The sequence below is a fragment of the Dendropsophus ebraccatus genome, chromosome 10 (assembly GCF_027789765.1).
Source record: "Dendropsophus ebraccatus isolate aDenEbr1 chromosome 10, aDenEbr1.pat, whole genome shotgun sequence".
NCBI classification, from domain to species: domain Eukaryota; kingdom Metazoa; phylum Chordata; class Amphibia; order Anura; family Hylidae; genus Dendropsophus; species Dendropsophus ebraccatus.
In genome coordinates, this window is record NC_091463.1 from 84,264,346 (window position 1) to 84,274,816 (window position 10,471).

The window sequence follows — 10,471 nt, forward strand, 5'->3', positions numbered from 1 at the left end:
CAAGCTACAAGCTAATTTTTATTAAAACAGGCAAATTATAGTAGCTACAATAGTGAGACAGAGTAGCGACTTTTTTCAACAGCTGTTGCTGTGACAGCGTCAAAATTGGAAAATGTAATTTAAAAAAAAAAAAATGTCAATTAGCCTATGCCAATTCCTATAATGCACACCCAGCACCCAGTGACTTGGTATAATGCACAGTCACCCAGTTACTTAGTATACTGGACTTGGTATACTGGACCTGGTATACTGGACCGCTAAAAGGCAGTTTTGTAAGCCAACATGTGCGGCCGCCATGTTTAGAGAATTTGCAAAGCGAATCTGGCAAATTTGCGAATTGATACAAAGCAAATTTAATGCCCGATTTGCTGCAAATCGGAATTCATCAGATTTTCTTCACTCATCTCTAATAAGGTATCTGACAGAGGAATCAGGAGCGGCTGGTGTAACACACTGTTAGGCATTGTGCAATGTTTCCATGAGCCCCCTCGTCATAATTTTATTTTAATCTATATGAATTTTCCTTTTTTATCTCCATGCAGCCCAGACCACCATGAAGTCTCCACTACTTTTTTTTTTAAGGATAAATATCCTAGGTTTCTCACTCTCCTCATACCCATCTCATACTCATCTCTATAAAAACTCACCTTCCCGTGCCCCAGATATCAATAACATCCCACACAGTAATAGTGCCCCCATTTGTGCTTTCTACACTTTTAAACCCTCTTGGATAAAACAGTAATTTCCCTTTTCCCATTTTATGCCTCCATACAAGTTTAATCTTTTTTTTATTTTAAATCTTTTTTTTTTTATTTAAGTAGACTCCAATAAAATAGGCATGTAGCATGTAGACCCCCACACAGACCCCCTTTAGATATACAGGTAGGTAACCCCCTTCATTGCTGTTTTTGCACCACTAATCACCCCTATTAGGTAGGTCCTCCCTCTCACTTAAAGTGTCGCCCTTTAGGCTATGTTCACACTTTGTAAGAGACCGGCCGTTCTGTGACCTGGCCGGCCGGTCTCTGCTAAGGTCACCCCGGCCGGATGATCTTTATGGCGGTAGCATTCTTATGCTGGCGCATCAGCGCGCTGCTTGCTTCATTGTGTGAACTGACAGGGTTTCCTACGGCCGCAATTCATTGAATTGCGGCCGCAGAAAAGTGACATATCAGTTCTTTGCGGCCCGGCATGGGATCCTGGCCGGAGCGTGTACGATGTGTATATGCTACGGACGCGATCCCATAGAGAAATAGGCAATGTTCCACGCTGCATAAAGTACTTTTACGTAGTGTGAACATAGCCTTAAACTAATATTTTCTCCTGCATTATATAAATAAATCTCCCTCCCTGTAACAGTTTTTCTTAATGGTGCCCCTTTGCACTATTCCCTCTAACTTAGGATAAATAGGTAGATTTGCTCCCAATAGTGCATTAAAGATGGCTGACATGGAAGAGCATGTGACCATGCCCCACTCCCAATTGTCCACTATAGGTATATACAGGCTCAGTGGTGGACACTGGGAAGTCGAGCATGGTCAGATGCTCCTCCATGTCGGCCATCTTATGGACAGAATCACCACAGAACAGGACAGCACAGCCTGGAGGAGGGTAGCCTGATATTACTTTTATGAGGTACACATGATGCTGCTGTCAGTATACACAGTGAGTACAGTTACTAGTACTGTACACTGAACTATTTTACTATAAAGTGGCCAACCCCTTTAAGTCTGGCAATAAATTCTGAAATCATGTAGAATCCATGATGATAATGGATAAACCGATAAACCCGACAAATGACAGAACTCAGGAACATTAACATTTCAGTAGGATATAAACTACAGTATAACATCTACATTGATATCAACTCTTTAGTCTGGACTTTGCTGACAGACATTGAATAAATGTCCTTCAGTGTCGGAATTTCATGCACTACTTTTACATAAAGCAGATTTCATTGAACATACTCCAACCTAAAGCACAGAAGAAAGGAGGGGCAGTGCTTCAGAGGTGCATGTCGGGAAGGAACCAAAATGTAAGGAGGTGTCACGTATGTGATTGATGTAGACAGGTCCGTGGCGTCCATAAACCCAAGGAGAAATTTTTGAGCTTTTATTGGAAATTGATAACTTTGTTATATATATAAAAAGTATTTTTAGATGTATACCTACCATGTATGTCTGTAGACATACAGTAGCCTACAGGTGCGCCATATCTTTTTGAACTGTGTACCTCCATAGAATAGAAAACCGCAGTATAGTGAAATCAATTTTAGGCTGTCTCTTATTTTAAAGAAAAAGTGTGGGGGAAAAAAGGAAATCTAACAGGCACATGTTGCTTCATAATGCTGAGCAATTTTTCTATTCTTTCGGATAATTGAGCCAGTAATGGGTACTTGCTCCACTTGAGTCTGTTGATGGTTTTTCATTTTAGCACAGCCATTTACGTAGCACAATGGACGCCCGCTGCTCTAAGGGAAGACTTTCTTCTTACACAACGACCCAAAGTTCTTGTTTGTGCAATGACGGGAACCCCCCGCTTCATACAACGTAAGAAGACACTACATATTTATCTGATACAGTCCTGATCTGAGATGGGACTCTGGTTTAGTTAATAGGGAAAAATTCTGGATCAGCTGGTTATGACTGCTCACTAGAGATGAGCGAACCAAGTTCGAGTCGATCCGAACTCGAATGATCGGCATTTGATTAGTGGGGGCTGCCAAACTTGGATAAAGCTCTAAGGTTGTCTGGAAAACATGGATACAGCCAATGACTATATCCATGTTTTCCACATAGCCTTAGGGCTTTATCCAACTTCAGCAGCCACCGCTAATCAAATGCCGAAAGTTCGGGTTCGGATGGACTCGAGCATGCTCCAGGTTCGCTCATCTCTACTGCTCACCTCTGGAACTCTTGATTGTTTCGTCTCTGTGTACAGATCCTTGCCTTTTGCAGTATAGTGTGGATTATACCAAATGCTCTGTGTGTTTATTTCTTATTCCATCACTCCTCATGTGTTCTCTAGTGTCTTTTTCTAACCTGGCTCCTCACTTTTTGGGTGGTTTGTTGTTCATCTTTTTATAACATTAAAGATTTTTTCACTGGAGAGGAATTTTTCCCTTATATTATATATAGGGCAACCACATGTAGAAGTCTGAGATATTCTGAAACTGGTTCTGCCGGCTTGGCGTTACACATTAGTTTTTAAAGGCTATTTGTTATGCTACCTATAACAGTGGTGGATCTTCTAGTCTCTGAAATTCAATGGCACTAGATAGATCAGGCACAGCATGTAAAGTATTAGATAGGCTATTGCAGTTGAGTGGCCTGGATTGGCAGAACCGAGAATGAAGATGATATGTTGTCAAACCATTGGGGATCGGCAATGTGGAGACAGCAGTACTAAAAAGTAGTGATGTAGTGATTATAAACATTTCCCAGTAAACAATCAAGGGGTCAAATCCGTAGAACCAAAAGTCACAAATACCTAGAGATTTGTTTCGTGAGCTTCGCAAATTTTGGGTCAAATTCGTTAATATTTGTGAATCGAATCTTAACGAATTTCAATAAAACAGCCAGACTATGGTAGCTACAATACTTTGACTATTACAGAAGGACACATTTGTTAATGCATGTTCTTGTAAAAGTGTAAAAAATTGGAAAATCACAATTAAAAAAATATCAATAAGCCAAACTAATAAAACCAAACTTGTATAACCCAGTAGGAGTGGAGTGCGAGCACTGATTATGTAAGGCGCACGCTCCAGTCACTGATCCCAGTAACTTGGTATAATGAGTTTACAATGCACAGTGCCCAGTCAGTGAGTTAATAATATGGACTGTGTCTTCACTGGTCTCAGTAAATTCCTATAGGCACCCAGTTACTTGGTAAACTGGACACTTGGTCAACAGCTACAACAAACAATTACCCACAATCAGCCCTCCTATCCTTTCTGTCCCTATATCACTCTGTTAGTCTCTCCCTGCTCGGCTCTAACTGCCTGCTGCCATTCTGCTCTCTCCCCCACACACAGCCGACTGACCACCTCTGTGACCGAACCACCTTATATAGAGGGGGGGGGGGGGGGGGCTGACATCACAGAGGGGCCTGCAGCTGATTGGAAAGGGAATAAGGATTATGGTTTCCCTTTCTCCCGCCCTGTGACGCTCCAGACAGCATGTGCGGCCGCCATTTTGTTTTTTTTGCAAATTTCCTTAATAAAACAGTGGGAATTCAATTTACAAAACAAAGCAAATTCACGGTCCGCTTTGCAGTTAATTTCGAATCGCCGGATTCGCATCGCTCATCTCTGGTAGTGACCATAAGCATTGTCCAGTAAACAATCAAGGGGTCAAATCCATAGAACTAAAAGTCACAAATATAACACGGCATAGTGTACAGGTCCGGAAGTGCACATCACTTTTGTACTCCCATCAGTCAGAGCAAAGTGTGGAGACAATGGGGGAGATTTACCAAACATGGTGCAAAGTGAAACTGTCTCAGTTGCCCCTAGCAACCAATCAGATTCCACTTTTCATTTTCCCAAGAGTCTGTGAGGAATGAGAAATGGAATCTGATTGGTTGCTAGGGGCAACTGAGCCAGTTTCACTTTGATATATCTCCCCCAGTGTGTTCTGGATGTATGCCTAACAGTATATATACAATTGCAACCAATTCTTTATGGCTACCATCCATCTTTGCATGTGCTGTATAATTGTGCAGGCAATTATAGACTACAAAAAACCCTGTCATCCTCTCTTCTATCCGCCCCCTCGTATACTGAAGGGTTAGAGGGGTAACATATAAGTGCTGTATCGGACTAGACAAGATTTGCCTATGGCCTATAACCATGCTGACACCTACAATATGTCTGCACAGGCGCTGCATACACTAAACATGTTGGATGTGATGTTTTAGATGCATTGGAGCAATAATAACAGCTGCTAAAGCATCCATCCCCATTACACATATAATGCACCGCTATCCCTCGCATCACTTGGCATTACCTTTATACTGTAAATTAATTACGAGATTTAGGAAAGCTGTTACTACGTGTGTCACTTCTTGTGTCGGATACTCCGGTGATTGTGGCGTTATAAATGCCGTTCTTCACAAATGTGACTGTACAAGATGCCTCCTGTTCGTTGTGTGGGTGGTGTCTGTATACAGTTTACGCTCGCTGTTTGTGTGGGCTTTTTTCAATGGCTGGAATGTTTTTGTTTTGTTCCGCTTTGCTTGTTACTGTATATATCTTTCAATTGCACTCATTCCTTTTTGCAGCTTAGCATTTATAAAAAAAAAAAACAACAACAACAAAAAAACTATTTATTGTGCCAGGGTTTATAAGAAGAGAAAGATGATGAAAGAGCTGTGATTGTGGGGACTGTGGAGGAGGGGATGGGGGGGTTAAGTACCGATGTCCCTTCTATTTTCATAGAAAATAACGGTCTGGGAATGAAGTCAATCCCTCCAGCTTGCCATTTTTAGATCTCCACATATTGCAGAGCAATAGAAGACAACCACCAATTTGTGACTAGTGATGAGCGAATGTCCCGGTTCGGTTCCCGAACACGAATATTTAAAAAAATGATCATGATCAGTCCGTGTTTGCTGAACTTTCATGAACAAATAATGAACAAACATAAGCGTATGTTTCGGTCTAGAGTTACATACATGCATACAGATCATCAGACGTAAAAGGTGCGTAGCATTAGCCTCTTTTTTTTCCAAAGAGAATGCCTGGTCACTCCAGGGTTAGGAAATAAATCCTTATAGTGCTAAACGTTTGGATTCTGTCCCCCTCCCTACTCTGACAATTTCACAACATGCTAAGCCCTACTCTGTCAGCTCTCCCTCCCTACACTGACTATTAATGTTAATATTGCTGCCTAACTAAATTCAGATGCTGTCCCTGCTCGTATCACTCTCCCTACTGAACGGCAGAAGAATCAGGAAAGACTGTGAGAAAATTCGCCTCAGCGTTGCGTTTTTATAGCATGTACGTAACGTACGTAATGCCGCTAATCGTACAACCTATAACAGTAATGCCAGTTGTGAACATGGCTACTACATTACCTGATGTGTCCTTCCTTCCCCACACCTTCATTGGCTCCTTCAAATTGGTGGGAGGAAACTTAGGCAGTTGTGCACATCACGGGATAAATGTTCGCATGTTCAAAAATGATTGTTATAACCATTCCAATTGGCGAACACGGACAATTAGAAGCATGTTCATATGAATGTTTATGGACATGATCACTCACTACTGTTTGTGACCACATATGTGCAGTATTTGAATACTACTCCTTTTAAGGGATCGTCCCACCATTAAGAGTTATCCCCTTATCTGGAAGATAGAAAGTGACTGCTGCAGAGATCCCTGCAATCTTGAAAACAGGGGCCCGAATCTCCCATCAGAATGGGGTGGTGGAGTGCACGCTTATCAGCCACTCCGTTCATTCTCTATGATAGCTATGGAAGATAGCTGAGCACTGTTAATGGCCATCCCCAGCTGGAGTGGAGTTATACACTTGTGACCAACTCTCCATTCTAATGGGAGACTCAGTTCCATATTCTCAATATTGTATGGGTCCCAGAGGTTAGATCCATTGCCAGTAGACTTTTATGCTCTATCCTGTGGATAATGTCTTATGTTAAGACAACCCCTAATTGACACACATAATACTGCCATGTGGTAGAATTACTATTCAACTCTAAAATAATACCACCATACATTGCTAAGGAATTCTGTAGGGTTTTAGTTTGAGTTCCAATACTCAGAAGGAAATGGGGGCTATTCCTAACTAAAGTAAAGGCAGTGTAGAATATGGCTTCTTATCCTGCATCAGGAAATTTAACTCTTTTATCAATCCTTCCCTTCAGCACTTAGATATAAGTATCAGAAATGGTATTTAACTGTGGTTATAAAACCTCATTTTGACTGTCTTTTAACGCCCACAGGTATGCCCGGTGGTCTTTGCCTCCTAATTCGCTTAAAGCCACTAAAGCTTTTATCTCAGCGTTGGAGCAACAGATTGAAATAAGAGTTATTTTTCCTGATTCACAGTAAGACTTTGAATGACTTTACATTCTATTTTTATTACAGAGTGTCAGCTGTGACATAAAGATGCAGTGTACTCCAAATTATTTGCATTAGTGCTACATTGTGTAAGCACAGAGCTCCAGTTCTGGTTTATACAATGAGTGAACACAATGCAGACTCTTGTATATGTTAGCACCAATGCATACTGTATGCATCGCTGCTCACTTTACATTTACTCTGTGATGATGTATGCATTATGCATCACTTGTCATGTACATAGTACAATACTGTACTGTACACTACACCACCTTTCTGTGCTGTGAAGTACTCATGAGAGGTAATGACCCAAGGTGCCATAAGCATGAGAGACCAAAATACCATCAAAGTTTTATTTTTTTCTCGTTTCGATCGTGTTGCAGTCGCATTGTGTCACAACCACACAGACACTCATTAGATGCAATGTTAAAATGTTAAAAAAAAATGTTAAAAAGTTGCCATGCAGCCCAATCCTTAAAGGGGGTTGATCCACTTTGCAAACTTGGCATAGCTGTAGAGCTTTTCTCCCCCATGGATATGATCACTTCCTGGTTTCAACAGAGCTCATACTTTTCCAAAATCCCTCTTACTTGCATGTGTAGTAGAGGCTAAGTCAGTTTTGTATATATTATTAGTGTGTTTATTTGTATATTTAGTGGTAATATTTGGCTTGTGCAGTATTATTGTTATTTTTTTGTTGGTTCTCCACCTGGGTTTGGGGTTTAGTATTTGGTTGGGTGCTGGGTTATGTGGAAGGCAGGGTATTTCTTTGGGACTTTAGGAAAGATAGATTTCCAGCACCAGCACGGGATTTCAGTTCACACATCCTTATTGGTAATAAAAGAAAAACTCCATAGTCCAAATGACCTTCATGTTTCAGGCTATGTGCCCTTGCATACACAATTGGTTGGATGAGGTGACCTGCACCAAGTACCTCCCTCAAAGATACAATAAAAACCTGGATAACACATTTCCATAGGATTTTACATAATATACAAAAAACAGTACTGTACAGTAGCACTGTAGAATCCTAGTCAGGACAGCCTTGCTGTTCTTCCTCACATGTGGCGGGGGGGGGGGGCATACTTATCTTATTCCCCATTACCTAACTCCACCCCTGTTTCCCACCACACAGTAATGACCCTTTTACCTAAATTACCCCTTCTCTGCTGTTTCCCTCTGTCATGGTGGCCTCCCTCTTACTGGTGTTGAATCTGGCCTTACTTTTTCAGAAAAGTTAGTATTTTGAAATAGAATTAATTTTTCATAATCAGTGTTGAGCCGACTTGCCAAAATACTCAACTTCGGCAACGTTCTCTGAACCCGTACGCTCAGCATTTTGCTCCCATCGTTTGAAGAAGTTGGATGCAGCCCTAGGGAGTCATAGGAAAACATAGGCCATAGGATGTGTCCATGATTTCCTGTGAGCGCTAGGGCGTCATCCAACTTCTTAAAACACCGGGAGTAAAATGCTGAGGGTTTGGGTTTGGAAAATGTTGCCGAAGCTAAACAGTTCAACAAGTTCCCTCAACACTACTCATATGCATGCATTAGTTTAGACCTATTTTGCTTTGGGAGCTAAGGCTATGTTTTTGTAAAACCACAGTCGTTGTACAACGGCCGTGAGTGTTACCTTGCCGTCTATGACATGTCAGTTGTTTGCGGTGTTGCTGGGGATCCCGGCCGGGCCAAAATGGCATCCTTGTATACTGTGTAGGGGAAAGTGACTGTGTTTTCCTATACGGAAAGCAGTAAACATTTTTATACGATGGGACCCTATGGCTGCCAGATGCCACTCTATTGTATCTAATGAAATTGAAGAAGACGGCACTTGAAAGTTAAAAAATCTGTGACTTTTATTCACACCTTAAGCGACGTTTTAGCTATACACAGTAGCCTTTCTCAAGCATGTGTATAGCCAAAACGTCGCATAAGGTGTGAATGAAAGTCACAGATTTTTTCACTTTCAAGTGCTGTCTTCTTCAATTTCATTGGATTGTTCCGGACATTGAGCCCAGTCTGGTGAGGCGTGCACCTTTCTCAAATTTTTTTCTACTGTTGCTGGTGCTGCTATATTGCGTCAAGTGACTCTGTCGCAGTCCTCAGTTGGATCAGCATATACGTTTTGCAAAAGACATATACAGCATATACAGATCCTGTGGTCCCGAACCAGTGGTCTTTCAGCCTGTCTATCTCCAGCTGGTGCAAAACTACAGCACCCATCATTCCCTGACAGCCTGCGTTGACAGGTTGGAGAACGTTGCCTTGAAGTCTAGTGGTTTTCTTGGAAATTGTAAAGGCTGGAAGTCTTGCTAGGAGCCAGGCGCTAGTTCATTTGGTATTCGGAGCAGAGTCACCGCTTGGAATTGGCGAAGCGCGGGCTCGGCAGGCTGGATGGCTCGTTTCTCTGTGAATACTAACTAGCTCAGCTGGGACTTGAAAGAAGGAATGTTTGCTTGGCAGCCGGGAGCAGAACCTGACATAAAATATGATGCGGCCATCAATCATAGCACCACAGAGCGTGGACATATCGTTTAAATGTCAGGGAGATGGCACTTCCTTATTTATTTATTTTATTTTTATCTATCTACTTCTCCTTTTCTTAGATTTCTCTTCTCCATAAATCCAGGTGGGTTTCAACTTCAGATCTGGGATTTTCATGTTTTTTTTTTCTTTTTTTCCCCCCACATTTCTTTGTTTTCTACTTGAATCCTGTTTTATCTCATTTGTCAGTTTAATTATAGGCAGACACAGTCATTGTCGCCTTATCATCGTCATTTCAGCAAGGCGACAACATAAGGGAATTTTTTTTATTTTTTTAGCCCGCCCCTCTAGTAGACGGAAGAGTCATTTTGGAAGTGACATTTCTGATGATTATGTGATATTCACGCCGTTATATTAAGTCTCTCCATGTAAATTAATATTAATTGAAAGTGTGACACTCTGCATTCATCTCCTCAATCTGTTGCGCCAGCTATGGCTGATCTGTCACCGCCTGATCACTTGCTGGGGTTGTATTGTGTATATTTCCAATATAGGCTGTACATACTCTGGATGATTTTCTAGGTTATCCAAAGAGAAGCAAATGTTGCAGAACGCTTATACAGAGGCACAATAGTCCGGCGCATTCATACTTCATGCCTTCATATAGCACAGAAAGAATATGTACAGTATAGGCCAGGTCCGCTACAGTATGTATCTATGTTGGTGTACCCAAAAATACAATGCAAACATGTAGCCTGACGTAAAGTATACATGTCCTATATACATGTACTCTATTAGTTATAACCTGTAATCACGTACAATTGCTCCCGCTGTGTCCTGTGGTGCTCTTATAAGAAGCCACATGCTGTTTGATCCTGAACAATATGGCCAATTATGGGGGTGCAC